The 18,650-nt window shown below is 39.2% G+C and overlaps 1 long non-coding RNA gene and 1 pseudogene across 2 annotated transcripts in view; both read left to right on the top strand.

Annotated features, from left to right (window-relative positions):
- Nucleotides 1–18,650, top strand: part of LOC107498966 — a 501,046-nt gene that overhangs the window by 128,508 nt on the left and 353,888 nt on the right. The gene's annotated exons all lie outside the window — the stretch shown is intronic.
- LOC118613446 lies at nucleotides 10,714–10,832 on the top strand (annotated as a pseudogene).

Below are 18,650 nucleotides of genomic sequence, written 5' to 3'. Positions count from 1 at the left end.
TCGCAGTAGTCAAAAGGTGGAAACAAGCCAAATGTTCATCCAAGAACGAATGGGGAAAAAGCAAGGGGCGGGTGCTGATGAGGGCATGTCGTTGAGCCTTAAAAGGAAATAAAATTTTTATACACACAGCAACATAGAGAAACTGAAAGAATTGCTCTTAGTGAAATAAATCAATCACAAAAGGATGAATATTGTATAATTCCACTGATGCGGGATGCCTGGAATAGTCAAATTTGTGGAGTCAGGAGTAGAAGGATGGCGACCCTGGGCTGGAGGCAAGGCCTAGCGGGACTTACCGTTTCGATGGGCACAATTTCAGTTTGGGATAGTGTACAGTTTCTGGAGCTGGATAGGCGGTTGTAAAACAGTGCGAATGTACTAAAAGTGCCACCGAATTGGACACTTAATAATGGTTAAAACAATTTTATATTAACGTTTTGTCGCAATTGTACATTTTACCATAATTAAAAAAAGAAAAATCTTGTTTTATCATTGACTTGATTTGTCACCTTGGTCAATAATCCATACGTCATGTATATGGGGTTCCATCACTGGAGTCTCTCTTCTCTTCATCCCAACACTTTATAGTTATCTAGAGACTTCATACATTACTCTAAGTTTAGAACAAGTTTTGAAATTTGTTAGTGTAAATCCTCCAGGTTGGTGTTCTTTGTATCAAGAATATTTTGTCTATTTCAGATTTTTCGATTTTTCTGGGTAGACTTTAGACTTCATTTATCGAATTCTCTAAAAAGAAACCAATCTGAATTTTCACTGAAATTGTGCTGAATTTGTTGATCAGTTTGGGAAAAAGGGCAACAGCAATGAGCTTTCCTATTCATCAGCATGACATATGTTTTATTTATTGAGGCCTTCTTAGATTTCTCTCAGCAATATTTTGTAGTTTTCACTGTAGCAGTCTTCTACACTTTTTCTTTAGATTTATTTCTAGGCATTGCATGATTTTAGATATTAAGGTAAATGTTCTGTTTTCATTTTATTTTTCAATTCTGGTCACTAGTATATCCAAAAATATGATTGATTGTTTGATTGACCTTTTATCTTGCAACCTTGCAAATTCATTTATTAGTTTCAGTAGTTTTTAGGTATTCCACAGGGCTTTCTACCTACTAAATAAAAATCAAGACAGTTTTACTTTTTTTTTTCTTTCTAATCTTTCTTTGTAACATTTTTTTTTTTAACTAGTCTTATTGTATTGTCTAGAAATTTTTCATCGTGCTAGATGTAATCCAGACAGAGCGTCCTGACCCTTAAGCGGGTAAATGACATCGAATAAAATGAAGATTTAAAAGGCACGTTCCCCATTTTAGGAAAAAAATTAAATATAAATAGAATTTTTAAAAGCAGTGGAATTCCATTATAATGCATACGAGTTAAGTTTTAGGAATTGCGTCCCTTTGCAAAGAGGAAGCAGAGTTGAGAGGCATAGGTGCTTCATTTCGAATAAGAATGGATGCACGGAGGGAGAAGAGAAACAAGGAAACTCTCTCTCTCTCTCTTTCTCTCTCTCTCTCTCCCTCTCCCTCTCCCTCTCCCTCCCTCCTTCCCTCCCTCCCTCCCTCCCTCCCTCTTTCCCTCCCTCCCTTTCCCAATATGCTTTACATAAGATAGTTTCATCATGAAAGTAATAGTTTAGGGTCGCCTTACCCTTTCAACTTTACCTACGTGAATATTCTCCTCATTTGCAAACAGTAATATATAAGGTCTTATTGTCAACCTGGTGAAGGGGAATGCTGCAGTGAAATGAGAGACATGATGATCTTTTTGTTAATTCTCCAGACACATGTGGTGAGATAATTTTCTGTCATGCTATAGTGGTCCCCAGAGGTTATAAAATGATACATTTAAGCTAGTTTTCCATCTGGTTACTATTTATTAACACTGACCAATAAAGATATATGTATATCTATGTCTTGATGTATAATGTAATCAATATAACAGTATAATATAAATACACATATACGCATTTGTGCATGAATCTATACAGTATGTATATATCTATATATCTATATTTATATCTATATATATACGATCGTATTTTTCACAATGGGCATTGTTGCTAATACATAGTTCCTTTAGATCACAACTTGCCATTTTTGCCTCCAATGACTATAAACCTTTAGAATCCCCCATTTTTCTCCAACTAAAGCAATTATTTTCTTCCTGAAATAAAACATATGCCTTTTATTGTTGCCTTTTAAAAATGACATCTTTAAGGTGTTTTTCATTTTAATTAAATGTACATAATTTCTTGGAAATGTGTCCCAAGTGAACTCCCTTCATTGGAGGAGAGAGAGAGGAACAGCACGGTGACTTTAAGATAGTCTCATCATTTGGTTCACATGACCTTTTATGAAAAGTGAAAAGTCGTCATTATTTTCTACAGTCCTGTATTATACTTCAAGAGCAGCTCTTGGGACCAATCTCAAGACACGGTTTGTCACTACGTGTAATTGTGACGTCGCGCATGAACCAAGCCTTCCATAATGTTTGTTTTTGGAAACAAATAATCCGCGATTTCCTTTCCTTTTTCCTTTGAGGAAAATCAGTGTCCTCTCACATGTGCTTGGCCTTATTCGAGCTCCTCCTCACTACTCGTTCTAATAGGGCTTGAGAGTTTTACTCATTGAAGGATCAGAACTTGCACAATAAGAAATCACCAACGTCGGCTTTTAAAAAACACCTTTAATGTACAGAATCCATGTGACACCCCAACTTGATTGCATAGCTGCTACGGACTTAAAAAAAGCGTTTAATCTAATTAAAATCTAATTATCAAAAAGCAGTTTTAAAATCCTTATAAGGAGTCTAATATATACATATGTGGAATAAGAACATAAAAATCATCTGTAGTTCTACATTCACTGCGAATGAAATCAGTGGTGGGCGCCAGCAGCCGTACAAGGTGCTGCTGCTTGTTCTAGGCGGGGAGGGCGAATCCTAGGGACGGCCAGGCAATGCCACTGAGAGTGATGACACAGAGGCCAGGCTTCGGAGAGCCACGAGGGGTTTGTGCAGGCTGGGCTGACAGACGCTGGAGCAGGTGGTTTTGGTGACCGGCCCCTACCAGGCCTGAGCTCTGTACTCCAGGGTCCCATAGAGCACCTCTGAGTGTCACTCCCCAGGGCCAAGGCCTGCATCATTGTCATTTTCACTCTCAGGACTTCCGCAGAGCACTGCTGAAGTTCAAGGGCGTGAGTGTGAGTCGCGTGGGGGAAGTTGGTCCTGCCAGGGAAAGACAAAGAGTTAAGCCTACCGTTAGTCTTATAATTTCACTTATAATTTTTTATGACTATTAATGGTTGTATTTTGCAATGTAAAGCTATAATGATCTAAATTCATATAAAATAATATGTTTAGTAAATCTCTTATTCAGGGATATTTGACTTCTTTCCAATTTTTGATGTAAAAAAAAATACCGGCATCAAAATTTTGAACAGAGACGTTTGTCTGAATTGCTGTTAAATTATGATAGATTACTGGCAGTTAAATTACTGTTATTTAAAAGAAATTTTCGATACATATTATTAGATTTATATTCATACCTTGCAGATGTTAACAGCCTGTCCTATTGTATACTGAACAGTATTATTTAACAATAGCTTAAAACTGGTAAAATGATAATAAATTCTTATTGCTAATTGATAAGCAATAGGAATCTGACAACCTTTTCATATTAATGAGAGTATACATCTTTCATGTGTTTAATGACTTTTTAATATTTTTTTGTATAATGTCTGTTCATATAATATTACATTTTCTAAAGGGAAGTTTTAGTATTTTAGTTGTTGGTTAAAAAAAAATCTTTACATATTAAAGGTATTCATAATTTCTTTTATTTTTGCAAATGATTTTTAAACTAGGATTTGCTTTATTTTTAATTCAGTTTCTGATAATTCTTGATGTATAGAAATTTTCTTTTATAAATTGATTTCTATTGACTCTTTTTGTGATTTCTCCTATTGTTTTATACTTACAAGGCTATACACTTAATATTACAATGTTCCTATTTTCTTCTAGTTCCATTTTTATTTATGAACTCCTTAATCGGCCTCTAACCGATTTATTTCACTGTGCTCAATTTACCTATTATAGATAATTTTCCTGCCATCAGGTCCAAGTTATAGTAGTAATGGTAGTAGTGGGGATAATCGTGGTGGTAGCTAATGCATATTTATTACTTGCAAAACATAGTACGTATGTTACCTCGCTTAATCTAACAACCCAATGGGACGTTTATCATTACTGCTTTACAAACGAGCAGATAGTATTTATGATATTATGAACCATACGCTTCATAAGGAGTAAGGACGGAGACTCGAATTGTGTAGTTTTCATTCTCCTAGTGGCACTGTTTTATATGAGACATTTTGAGCACACGCACACATCAGTGAATAAATACTTATTAGCCACCATACGAATGTTTTTAGAGCACGGGCTCCTCAAATTAGCACCAGTCAAGCACCTGGCATGTGGCACGTGTGCCGATGAGTCACAGCAGCCTGACACCAGCTGTGCATGTCAGACATTTAAGTAAGTTTGACACTCGTGAGACAGATGGTGAAAACGACTGTTATAAATATATATATATATTTTCCCAATTTTTTAAGTCTCTGTAATACTATTTTGCCACTACAACAATGGGCATATTTTGATTGTCATTCGTTTTGACTTTAAGAAATATATAGATGTTATATATGGTCCTACCTTAATTTTCCGGTCACTCTTCAGGATAGTTTAACTTTAGTATAAAGTCTCTCCGGTTAAAAGATCACTATCTGAGTAATTTATATCTCTTTCGACAGCCTCGCCGTCAACCTAGTGAGGCTGCGCGCTGAGGAACTGATGGATTCTGTCCTGCCTCTTAAAGGAAAGATAGAAGGGTTACGGTCCATTAAAACAGCATGAGTTTTGTGTCAGAAAAACTTAAAATCACACTGTAGTTTAGCCACTACCTGGCTGTGGAAATAGAAGCAAATTACTTGAATTCTCAGCACCTCAGCTTCTTTGTGACTTCAAAATAAACAGTAACATCTATTCATAGTAGTGATGACCGAGAACACGAATTATGCCACTAATGACGATGTATGATAATATAATAGTAAATGCATTATACATACATATGTGTATATACATATATATACATATATATACATATATATAGTGTGTGTGTATATGTGTGTGTGTGACACACACACACGTATCTATATCTATATCTATATCTATATCTATATCTATATCTATATCTATATCTATATCTATATCTATATCTATATCTATATATAAGTTATGGCCAGCAGTATGCTGATTGCTAGAGCACCTCAAATAGTAAATGCATTATATATACATATGTGTATATACATATATATATACACATATATGTATATATAAATATGTATATATAGTGTGTGCGTGTATATATATATGTGTGTATATATATATACACGTGTGTGTGTGTGTGTGTGTATATATATATATATATTAGTTATGGTCAGCAGTATGCTGATTGCTACAGCGCCTCAAATATGTTATTTCCCATAATATTCTCAACCATTCTTCGAGATGAGTACTCTTAATATTCCCATTGTAAAGATAAAGAAATTGTGGTTCACAGTGTCTGAAGACCATGACGATATGGGTATGTAGCTGATGAACAGAAGTGCAAACTCTGGTCTGAAGGAGAGAATTCTGGCTTCTCCAGCTTGCCGTGTATCTTTTTGCTGCACACTCCAAGGGTTCAGCCTGATTCGGCCTTATTTACTGCCCGCCAGTAAGCCTTATAGCTTTGGGCATTTTTCTTCCCTTCACATGTAATTCAAAACTTCCAGCAGAACCAGTGATGTACCCAGTGGCCCAAGAAGACGAGTAAAAAAATTGAACATAAATGGTGTGATTTAAAATTTTCTGGAATCTTAGGTAGACCTTCACATAAGTTTTCCAAGGTCTCTATATTTGTCTCATAAACAAGTTCTATTTGTGATTCCAGTGGCCCCACAAAGTCCTTGAAAAATATGGCAGCATGTTTTTCAAAGTTTACTAAAAAGAAACAACCATTTGATTACATCTTAACTAGTAGAAACATTCAAAAAAAAAAAAAAGGAAAATTCAGAAAATGACATTCACATACAAAATTGTACGATGGGAAAAAAAACAGCTTTATAGAATGAATTAAAATATGGTGGGCAACTATTCATTGATAAATAGGTATCTTCTTCAGTACACTTAATTTATTCTTTGTCATGTAGTAATGTAGAGTTACCTTGGCAACGTCTGCAACAGTATATGCATGGGATTCTGACTCCTCAATATCGGTAGTTCCCAGAAGCATGGGTTCTCAAAACCTCTATTTAGAAAATGAAACTGTGGAGACGTGGGATACTTCTAAATAATCTCCGTCCAAAAACAAATATCAAGTTTCTTAAGATATGGACTATCCAGTACACTATAATATGGTGAGCCCTTTTTGACAGCGAGCATTTACGTTTGTGTTTGTTAAGGGAGTTCTCTAACCAACACTAGTTGCAATTTCTCATGTTTTCGGTTATCCCGAGTCCTTAGTTTTAATCTCTAGCCTGCGCTGTCAACCACAGCCTAATTGCAGGACCATAAAATTTATGAACTGATTATTCCATTCCTCATTAGAAGTTACTCCTTTTAAAGTTTTATCGTTCATTTAATAGTTTTATGGTGTCAAGTTTCCATTTGTGTTCTGATAGAGCTTACATTTTTTGCGCTATGGCCATTATCCTCCAAGTTTTACTCTAATTGTCACACATGGAAAAACCTTTGTCATCCAGTATCCGGAATAATTTTTTTTAAAATGACAGATAAAGACATTATTGGTGATTCCTTGGAATTTTCCCCTATCTCTGAACCATAGCAGAATTCCATCATTACGTGGAGTGTGTTTGTTCACAAGTTCATGGTTGCAGTTTGCTGTGTATTGTCATTCTTAGTGCCCATTATTGAGGTCGCCGCCCCTGTCGTTGGAGCTGCTGATCTGGCACAGTGTGAAACTGCGAACTACTGTAATTTTTAGATTCAAATTGGGTCAGCAATTTGCGTAATTGCAATTCCTTCTAGGTTTAAAACTTTTAGCACTCATACCTGTACTTTATCTAGTAGGACATGAACATTTATTTACTAATAACTTTTTCTTATAATGGATATAATACACATTACATGCTGATATATTGTTTATACGTATGTGCTATACATGTGTGTACAGGCTGAATATCTCTAATCTTTCATAAAAGGTATTTTCTCTCCATCCTAGTGACTCTATTTGATCTAGTTTCTAGATTTCTTTTATGCTTACCTTAATCCAGGAAATTCTAGGCCACCTGTGTTATTTACCTAATGCTGTGCAACAAATTACCTGTAAGTCCAAGCAACAAAGGTTTATCACTTCAATTTCATGGGTCAGAAACCAGGGGGCAGCGGAGCTGGGTGCCTCTGGCACGTAGGGTCTCCCGAGGTTGTAGCACAGCTGTCAACCAGGGCTCTTGTCTCATCCGAAGGTTCAGAGGTGGAGGGTGCCCTTCCCACCTCACTCCCATGGTGGTTTTCACGCCTCAGTGTTTTTCTGGCCATTTGTCAGGAACTGCGTTTCCTTTGAGATGTGCCTCTCCAGTGTCCGCCCATCGTGACATGGCATTTGGCTTCCCCCAAGTAAGTGATCTGATAAAAAGTGAGTGAACCGTAAGTCGAAGCTGCAGTGTTTGTGCAAGCTAATCTCAGCAGTGACAGACTATCACTTCCGCGCTCTCTCTTCTTCAGAGGTGAGCCACCACATTTAGACCACGCTCAAAAGAGGAAAATGAATTTCCATCTCTTCAAGGGAGGTGCATTGAAATGGTCGAAGGCACGTTTTTAAAACCATCACACTCATCCTCTGTGTCAAGGGTGCAGTGATCGTCTTAAAATGCTACCGCTCATTCTCCCTGTATATCGAACGTCACCTGTGTCCAGCAGACGCTCGGGAGAGCATCCTCCAAACTAGAGAAGGAAAATAATGGAACTCCCATATTTCTGACGCAATCAGAAGTGTGCGTATTGAAGAACCAGCAGCCGCATTATTCAAATGCAGTATCCTAGCTGGGCACCTGGGTGGACACGGGGCTGAGCCATGTGCGGGGAGTTTTCATTCTCTCACTGCGTTCTGATGACAGTTTATTTTCTTGTCCTCTGCTAGTCATTCTTCTGAATAGACCGTCTGTTTCAGTTAATTCTCACATCAGCCCTGAGCAGGCGACATCACATTTCCTGTTTCATAGATGAGGAAATCCAGGATTAAAGAGTTAAGCATGTTTCCAAAGCCTTAGCTAAAATACGGCCTTGTCTCTTAACCAGGACGATCTTTTTTTATTTCCCTTGAATGTTGCCAAAGGCATGTGCGCATGGTTTGTCATTTCTTCATGGCATGTCAGTAGAAGTGCTTCCTTCTACCACCACTGAGAATGGCTTCTTGACTAACTTGTATAAACCATCGACAGCCTTTAATAAGCTGTCCCATAGACTTTAAAGGCGTATGTGACTTTAAACTTCCATAGGCACTAAGGAGGAGGGCCCTAAATTTACTGATGTGCCCAGATGTTCAGCAGAAGAGGAAAGGTGAACCCTGAAAGATGGTAGCACTGAAACATCAAAAAACGAAATCAAACTCTTTATTACTGTTTACTCCTGATGTTTGCTTGGTGAGGAAAGCGTGCCATGCTGTATGGAGTTGAGGAAGAACTTGTCTCAGTAGCCCGTGGTTGTGCTTCTGAGGCCTGTGGCCAGAGGCCAGTAAGAGAATTGGAAGTTCTTTCGAATGCCTCGTTTAAGAGCGTTGTGTATTCTGGGAAGTGAAGTGAGTCACTATTGAGGACGTGTGGGACTCCAAAGAGAATAAGGAGTGACTTGGTGAGAACTCGTGTCGTGACTTATATTTACAGAGATATAGGTAACCTTGATTTATATTTCGAATGTCCGTATGGCAAGAAATTTCCAGAATTCTTTACCCCAAAATGGGCAACCTTAGACAAGATGATGTCATTGGTGCCGTTGGCCAGACAAGACAGTGAGCTCATTGGCAATGGCCCCAAGGGTCAGCAGAAATGCTCAGATGAGGCTGGTTGTTGGTGGGGTATCTTTGCTAAGGTCATAACATTTGGCCACTCGTGCTGACTCTTGTGTTTGTCCTTTATCAGAGTTATCTCAGTGAAGGACTAAGAAGTAGCAGCTCTCCAGTGAGCATGGTGATGATGCCAGCAGTGAAGTGTGTGACCTCTCAATGCTCTCCCTCAGTTTATCCCAAGGGACTCCCCAGGTGGTCAGAGGGCTGAGGAGAGTGGTGGTCTCATCTGGGACTATATGGGGACCCTGATGGGTAGGGACACAGTGTTAAGGTTATAGTTAGTCCTTGCGGGCCACCAATTTAGGCTGTTACATGGAGAATCAGTGAGGATAATTACTCCTTTGCTAAATAGATGTTGTACACTGGGTTTCAATCCTCAAACATCTTATTTCACATGGAGTTGTACTAACTATTTAAATGCAGGGCAGGGAAACAGCTCCATGGAATCTGACTATGTGAAGTCAATTTGAAATAATGAATTTGGTAAAGTTTCCGGATACAAAATCAACATTCCAAAATTTATAGCGTTCCTATACTCTAACAATGAATTTTCGGAAAAAAAATGAAAAAAAAAATCCCTTTCGCAATTACAACAGAGAGAATAAAATACTTAGGAATAAACCTAACAAAACATGTGAAGGACCTATACAATGAAAACTATAAGACTCTATTAAAAGAAATCAAAGAAGACATAAAGAAATGGAAAGATGTTTCGTGTTCTTGGATTGGAAGAATCAACATAGTAAAAATGACATTATTACCTAAAGCATTATACAGATGTAATGCAATCCCCATCAAAATCACATCAGCACTTAAAAAAAAAAAGGACAAAAAATCATCAGTTTTGCATGGAAGTACAAGAGACCTTGACTAGCCAAAGCCATCTTGAGAGCCAAACACTTAATTTAATTTTAATTTATTACTTATTACATCATATTGCTTGTGTCCATTATGCAATATTTTAGGGTTACACATGTTTTAATCATGCAGACTATATAGTTCAGCTGGTAAGGTAAAGGATACTTGTTTATCTCCTATTCTATATTCGGTAATTCCTCTAAGATTGTAGGGGATACTTTGTTTAAATTTAGTAGAATCATAGGTAAACTAATTTTTTTTCCCATAGTAATGATTAAGGCAATGGACATTTCCATTTGGTGCATTTCAGCAGATGCTAAAGTTAATACAAGATCTAGTTTATAGATATGTACACGCCAATCATTACCCTTTTATCTTTCTGTTGTATAAATTATTTTAGTAAATTGTGGATTTCTTATTCAAATTATGGACCTCTGTTTCAGTTTTATAATATTTTCTCCACCTGTATATGGGTTTCTGTTTTTCTTTTTTCCTCTAATATCTCTTTCTCTATCTTTCTCTCTCTATTCATTTTTCTCTTTTTCCATATCTCTTTGTTCTCATTATGAATACATAATTTTTTAATAAAGCTGTATTGTATAGATTTAGGTACAATTCAGTTTATCATACTTTTAGGTTATGTCAAGCCCATGTCAGTTAGATAATTAAATCCGGAGTTCACTAAAGAGGAAAATTTAGAAAGAAAAGATAAATAGGTTTATAGCCATGCTACTCTGAACAAGACTGATCTTATCTGATCTCGGAAGCTAAGCAGGGTTGGGCCTGGTTAGTACTTGGATGGGAGACCACCTTGGAAGACAAGGCGCTATAGGCATAAAAAATAAGCGATTGTAAGCTGACAAGGTCCTTGCAATCTGTGAGGTCAACCAAGGGTTGCCTCGCCTAAAAACAAAACAAAACAAAAACAAAAAACGAAACCAAACAAAAAACAGAAGACAGACTACGTAATCTCTGCCTCTTGGCCTAGGAGAAGCGATTGCTGACAAGAAATACTACGTGCACTACACATATTGCAGGAAAGCCGTGTGGCTTATTCTTTCTTTGCAGCACCCTTTCTCCTTTCTATTTCCTCTTCTCTCTGCAGAACTCTCTGCTCCGTCGTCTACTTAGGTTCCGCTTAAGGGACGGTAGGATGAGAGAAGGTCCGGGAATGAATTCTTCTGACCTGGCTAAACTTTTAGGTTAGAAGGGAGGCATTTTCTAGGCATGCAGGACACCATCGCCTCCCCTTGCTGAGTGGCCTAGAGCTGCCAGTGGCTTCCTCCTGTCGATACCCCCTGGGTGCAGCTAACTCTCCTTTGTATGTTCCCTCAGTCTTCTCCATCTTCTTCCTGATGAGACTTTGGTTGTTACAATACCCAAGAAATATGTGTGTGTGTGTGTGTGTGTGTGTGTGTGTGTGTGAAAAAAGTTTGTCGAAATGCAATGTAATAAAAACAAACAAATAAAAATAAAGGTTTGCAATTCCCCACCCTTGACCCTTCAACTCTTCTTGCATGTTTTGAGGAGAATCTACAGGAAATCTTTTCACGAGATAAGACCATAGAGCGCTCAATTGCCTTAAGGAAGGAAAGAGGCAGTAGGCCTCAGGGGACACCTGTGAACAGGGGTCGGGGAGAGCTCAGGCCTGGGGGGCGCAGGGGTGGAGGAGAAAGAGGGAGAGAAAGCAAGAGAGGAGAGAGAGGCAGCCTGTGAAGTCTGGCGTGTTATGTCGGGGTCGTCTCCGTTGCTGTGAGAGATCTCCATCATTTCCAAGTTTCCAAAAGCATTTTGCACTCTCAGTGTTTCTTGAGTCAAGTCTAATTCTTAGATGCAGAAACACGATGGGATAGGTGTCGAGCTGAGTGGGATTCAAAGCAGGGGATTGCAGTTAAGAGAAGGCTCACCGCAGCATGCATTCAATAATCCTGTTGGCGTGAACACAATAAAGTCTGCTTCAGTAAATGTGTAGTAAGAAAGAAAATAGCATGGCGTGCGTTGTACATCGACAGTGCATCTCTTCTTTTTCGGATGGCCAGAGGGTGAAATTGCAAGGGCTCAAACATCTGTTTATTTTTTTGTTTTTTGTTTTTTTTTTCTTTTTAAAAAATTTCTGCGATGATTGAACTTTGTAAGTTAAATATGAATTAAGTTTCTCATCAGAAAAATAAGACAAGGATAATACAGGGGCAGTATCAGACACATCTTTATAATTGTGTAGGGGAGGATCGCAGAACATTTATTTAGTGAGACTCCCAGTTCACATGCTGAAAGAGATGGTATCTAGCCTGTCGCATAAGCATCCCGAACCCCGAGCCTGGCCCAGACCTGTGTGCCATCAGATCCCGCCCTGAAAACCCGGCAGATGCTGTCATTTCCTTGTTCCTGGTGAGGAGCATGACACTTGGAGAGGTTGAACAACTTGCCCAAGTTCACATAGACTGTAAGAATCAGAACTCAGACTTGAACTTGGTGCTCTCTCCAGAGACTGAGATTTATAATCGCTTCCTTCCGTGCTTCCTAATGAAATCTATAAATAGTTAATGGATGGGGGTGGATATATTATGAGAGCAATTAATGGTTATAGATTAATTAATCGAAGAGATCAATGTTAGAAGAGCAAAGACGTGTGCTATAAAACTTAATCGATCATGTGAATTTACGGTGTTGCTTATTCTACTTAAGACTTTAATGTGTTGCCTCATCATTGTATGCGTATATTTTCCTCCTCTTTCATCATCCTTTAAAGGTTAACTAGTAAACCAAGTTTGGGTACATTATATTAGGCAATAATTAAATACATTTATTTGTAAATCTCTTATGAAAAAGTTTTGCACGCGTACATTAACATTAACGCAACCAGACAGTCAGATCATTCTCTTATGCATTATGTCATTTTAACGTAGCACCTCAGCTAAGTCTGCCTGCAGCGCTTGCCCTGAACGTCTAGATGGCAGCAGAGGTACAATTATTATGAACATTTAGCACAATATATTGACAATGTCCTTAGGAGAATCATAAAACTTCAAAAATCTTGAAATCAGATAAAAAAAGAAGTACGTGGAGTTAAAACTGACGAGTGATTCCTTTTTTGTGTAAGCGTCTGTATGGCAATTATTCTGTACCATTTAAGGTATCTATCATTTAACAGTCTTAATTTCACGGCACCGACATAAGAGTTAATATAATATTTACTATAAATTACGTTTACCGAGCCAAATCTTTCACTTTTCTAGATTTGTGAACACCTTTCCACTCTCTGTAGGAAAAAAAAAAAGAGAGAGAAATAGAATGAGGCTGAGTGAGAAAACATTTTGAGACCATACGAATTAAGAAAGGCTAACATTAATTCTGCCTTTTGGATCTCTCGGAGTAACCTGCAGTTACATTTAGGAGATTAAAAGCACCAACTCTAGCTGATGAACATCTTTAAAAGGCATTGCAAGATAGCTACTCACTAATTACTCATTGATTGTACCATCTATTTAAGGCACTATGGATTTATGTATAAAGGAATAAGAAAAAAGAGACCATGTATTACCCTAAAGTACTCATTCCAATCAACTAACGTTGACCATTTTGATTTGGTCTTGCTGAGAGTGGGCTATTCCCTTCACATCCACTAAACAGCTGCTTGAGCATCCTGGCAGGAGCAGCGGACAGGCTCAGATGGGGTCCCTGAGGCTGGCTAGTTTTAAAGGGGCTGTGTGCAAAGATGTGGCTAAGGACACACAGGGAAGCACCCTGAGGTGGGGGCAGTAGATACGCACCTCACCAGCCTTAGACTTAGAGGGGTGGGTGGAGGGGGATTGGAAACCCCGAGCCAGAGGCTGAAGCTGACGTTGAGAGTTGGTAGACAATAGCCGTGGACCCCTGAGGACGTGTGGCCGGGAGAAGCCCGTCCTGCTCTCTTTCTGATGCGGGTCCTCTGCTGACGCCTCCCTCCACTGAACCCAGCTTGGAGCCACTGCGTAGGCAGAGCCGTTCACAAAGACCAGCTCGTACGGAGCAGGAGAAGGGGAGAAGCTGGGGTTGGAGGGGCAGATGGGGAACGGCCTGCATCACCGCTGCATGGTTTGCTGGGGTGGCCATAACGGAACAGCACAGAGTGGGCAGCTTAAATAGCAGAAACTTATTGCTTCACAGTTATAGAGGCTGGAAGTCCAAGATCAAGGTGTCAGCAGGTTTGGTTTCCCTTGAAGCCCGTCTTCTCGGCTTTCAGACAGCTGCCTTCTCACGCTGGTATCACGTGATCATCCCCCTGTACTAATCTCCTCTTATAGTGAGATCAGTTACAGGGATTAAGGCCCACGCTAATGACTTCATTTAACCTTAATTAACTCTTCAAAAACTCTATATCCAAATACAGTCACATTCTGTGGTACTGGGATGTAGGACTTTAACATACTCATTTTGGGGGGATGTAATTCAACCTATAGCACACCAACTACGTGATCACGGGAAATCCCAGGAATATTTGCGGCCATCACGGTGCTGAGGAGACAATAATGGTAATAGTAATGATAATTGAAAAACCAAGATTATTAAAATTCCAACTAAACATCATACTTTTAAGTCATTGAGATGACTTTAAAACATTTATAATTATTACACACCTGTGACAGAAACATTATATGTATTAATATTTATATACATATTATATATATATATGTAGATACACACACACACACACACACAACAGCTAACACAATACTAATAAACTACATAGAGGAAACCACTGAGTTCTTTGATTTTGGTAAACCGATGATCTATGCCAACGTGCTTTCAGACGTCCACAGTTCCAGGCGGAATCAGAGTGCTCTGTCCCTTGAGAGAAAACACATTCTTCTGATCACCACCTGCTCTAGAATATGCCCAAGCAAAACTGAACACGAGGCCAAGGCTTAAAATTTTACCAACACCAGTGTCCCCGTATTCTCTCCAGCCTCCATTCTTTGAAATCTGTTAGGGGAAGATTTGATAAATGAAATTTATACTTTGAAAAATGGTAAAGTTTAATGCATTCTCTCATTTGAATTTCAGTGGGACGCAGAGGTCTAACCAAGACTTTCACAAGCTCTCTTTTCAGAATAGTAATACTCTGAGAAATATTAATCTATATTTCCTTTCAAAAGAGGGTTCTGTGAAAATAAAATACAGTTAAAACAATAAACCATAGAAAGTTGAACTACATATTTCTTTTAGAGCTTCCCAAAGCATGTTTACATATTTAAGGCTCTAATAATACAAAATTTTTTTCTTAACCTTGCGTTAAACAAATAAATAAAATTGAGGGAAGTCAGCAAGTCAGGAGGCAAGGAGCAGAAGAAGCAATCACAGTTTCTGGCCCTGCAATTGTACTAGAATCTCATATTATGTCCTTGCAACTCCAGGGCCAATTGGCAAACATGCACACAGTCAGATGAATAAGGACCCTTTATGCTGTGCTGAAGATGACAGGTAGGGCATGCCCTGGACGTCAGGGCGCGCCTGAAAGTTCAACGGCAACCACAGAAACTTTCCTAAAAGAGGCACTTCTGGTTTAGATGACACTCGCGCTTGCAGAGGACTGTTATTTAATTCGGGAGTCTGACTCGATTTTGAAACCCGTCCTCTCTGGGATCGCACTTCAAGTCTCACAGGCCGGAAAGTTTCTTTGGTCCCTTTCTGTCACTCAGCAACCTAGAGGGCGTTCAGAACTCCCTGGTGCACTTAATATTGTCAAGTTAAAGCATTGCATTCAAGTGTCAGTTATAAAATAACATAATAGTAATTGTAGAATGCACTAAGGGGTCGTTTTTCTCATCAGACTGTATCGGTGTCGTCTTATGGGACAATATGACCGTGGCATTAAAGGGGGAATGTAGAAGAAAGGGAATACAGCATAGCCTCTTATTCTAATAAGATTTATGGCTTTTATCATCCCAATTCCACTACTTACCTACCTGCCTACGCACACACACACACACACACACACACACGTGGTAGCACATACTCACACATCCACATAAACTCACACATCAAGCCACACATACTGCAATCTGTCAATATACGTGCATTTCCCATGGTTTAACATCAATTTCTGCACCCAGTTTTCTAGAACTACAAGCAGGGAAATATCCCGAATTCTCTTATAGCTTCTCCTGGGACAGAAATAACAGGTAGCAAAGAGGTCTAGGCATTATTCCTTTAGCTTCCTTGAGGAAATCTCGATGGGCAGATTCCCCTCCATTCTACAGTATCAGTGTTAAAAAAAAAAAAAAGTGTACAGAAACGATCATCTCTGGAGTTTTACTAACATCACGTGTTCCTTCTGGTGTAGAAGCAAAGTTTACCCTTTGAGAAAGTTGCTTAAAATGATGTTATGCAGTTGGCCCTCTGTCTCCTCTGCTCCACATCTGCAAATTCAATCAACCACAGAACAAATAGATTTTTAAAAAATATATAAACATTACGTTGTTGCTGATGAGTAGTATGTGGTTAGGCCTACGATGGCTGCTTTTGTACTGAATGTGGGTACCATATCCCATATTCGGTAAGGAAATAAAAAGCTAAAGCTTTAAAATTCATGTTTGTAATGCCCCTGCTCCAAGCAGCCGCGAGATGTAATCGGTATGGAAAATCCAATTTCCTGCGTGGGTCCTTCCTCAGACAGGGGCCACGGGAGAGGGCAGTCCCACTGGGCCTCTGACATGATGACTGGGAGATAGTTAGAAGCATATTTTCATGGCCCAAGTAAAGATGCGTAAGATATATAAAAAAGGAAATAATTATACCTGACCTGGATAAGGGAGAAGCACTCCGTATGCGATAAATGTGGTTTTGAGTATTTCTGTGTGTACATGTATACTCAAGGTTTACAGTATATAGTCCAACTTTAATTTTTAGACGTGATTCATTATTCTTTTCATGTAAAACAATTTCCAGAAAATTATGAATGCCTCAAGAAGAAAGGTTCTTGATATATATATATATTTTTTAGAGTGGACGTTTCTCAGCACACACCAGTGCCTCTAACTCGACAGTCCATGCGTTTCTTAGAGAATGCAGTCCATTAGACTACAGCTAGCACTGGGTCAATCATACAGAGAAAGCACTTGGAACCCCATGCGCACGACTTAAATAAGCCAATCCATTGTCCACCAGGTGCAGAGAAGAATATCGGAATGCCATTCTCATAGGTGTTCCTCTTGTAAGCCCTAGACATCACGGTGTTCTGAACACGATGGTCTCCGTTTAGCTGTGGACGCCTGAAGAGCTTTTTCATGTCACACATAGGCAATACGGATCAGAAGTACTCGGTGCCTGTTGTAGCTTTGGGAGGGTTGATAGGAATCTATTATTAATCTCATTACCGAGCATCAAAGAGTTCTAGACTACCGGAGTTGGCTAATTAATATACTGCTGGGAAAGTAATTGCAATGTAGCAAGCACAGCTGCAGGAGAATATTCATCTTTCATCCTGACAAGAAGAATCTGCAAAAATATCATTTTTTTTTTATCAAACAGGATTTATTATTTTTTACTTCCTGGATAGATATACGAAAGGTATTAATTATGCTTTAAACAAAGGCGATCATGTGTAATCTACGGTTATCGAGTCAAAATATTAGAAATTCAAAGGGATTAGAGATAATTTACTTTGGATTTATTCCGGGAATCCTCAGCCTTTTCCCCTGAGAATGGGGGAGCTTGGAGGGAGAGGAGAGAGCGGCAGGTAGCCTGGGCTTCGGTCCCACCTGTCCCAATAGCCCCTCCTGTACCAAAATGTCTCAGCATCGACTTGTACATATTCGATTTCCACTCGAGTTGATATTTGGACAAAATTATTGCTGCCTGTGAAGTCTGGTGGGCAGTGACATCTTGAGTTAAAGCTGTGATTCTGGGGACAGGTTGCCTGCATGTAAATCTCTGGAATTTTACAGTTTTCACATAACCCCTTTCTCCATTAATTCCCTCAACTATAAAATCAGAATAACAGACGTGGCCCTTCTGTAGGGTTTTCAAGGTGCCCACTGCGCCTTAACCAGCCGCAGCTACTGTCTGTCTCACGCCTCATCTCTGTTCCTGTATGGGGACTTGTTCCCATGATGCCTTGATTTCCGTCCGTGCTGCCTCAGACAATCTCATCCTAACATTGTTTTTATTTTATTTTTTTCAAATTCTAGTTCTCTCTCATTTTACTTTTCCGCTCAGGTTCACAGCGCATTTCTCTGCGTTCTGGGGTCCCACTCCCAAACGCTGACCGCTGCAGGAGCACTGTCCCGTGCTCCTCTGTCTCTGCCCTCCGGCATCTCTTCCCGACCCGCTAGCTATCGTCAGGATCGCTAGACGTGTGGAGAGCATCCCATCCGTCCAGGCCGCACTGCCGCATTTCCCGCCGAATTCCAATACGCCTGTCTGCACAGTTCTCTCTGTATTGTGGGACAAATCTATATTTTTAAGTGTAAAGTTTTGTTCACTAAAATCTTTTTAAAGAACACGAGCATATAAAATGATGCTGTACCAGAACATTATTTTTTGACAAGCTGTCAATCATTCATTCATTCATTCATTCATTCATTTGAGATTTTCGGTCCAGTTAGAAGCTGAACTACTGACAAGGTGTCAACCATTCCTTTGCTGCTGCTGCTAACTGTCTTTGTCTTGAAAT

Source organism: Rousettus aegyptiacus, unplaced genomic scaffold (assembly GCF_014176215.1).
Source record: "Rousettus aegyptiacus isolate mRouAeg1 unplaced genomic scaffold, mRouAeg1.p scaffold_m13_p_18, whole genome shotgun sequence".
In the NCBI taxonomy this organism is placed as follows: domain Eukaryota; kingdom Metazoa; phylum Chordata; class Mammalia; order Chiroptera; family Pteropodidae; genus Rousettus; species Rousettus aegyptiacus.
This window is presented reverse-complemented; position numbering and strand designations above follow the sequence as displayed.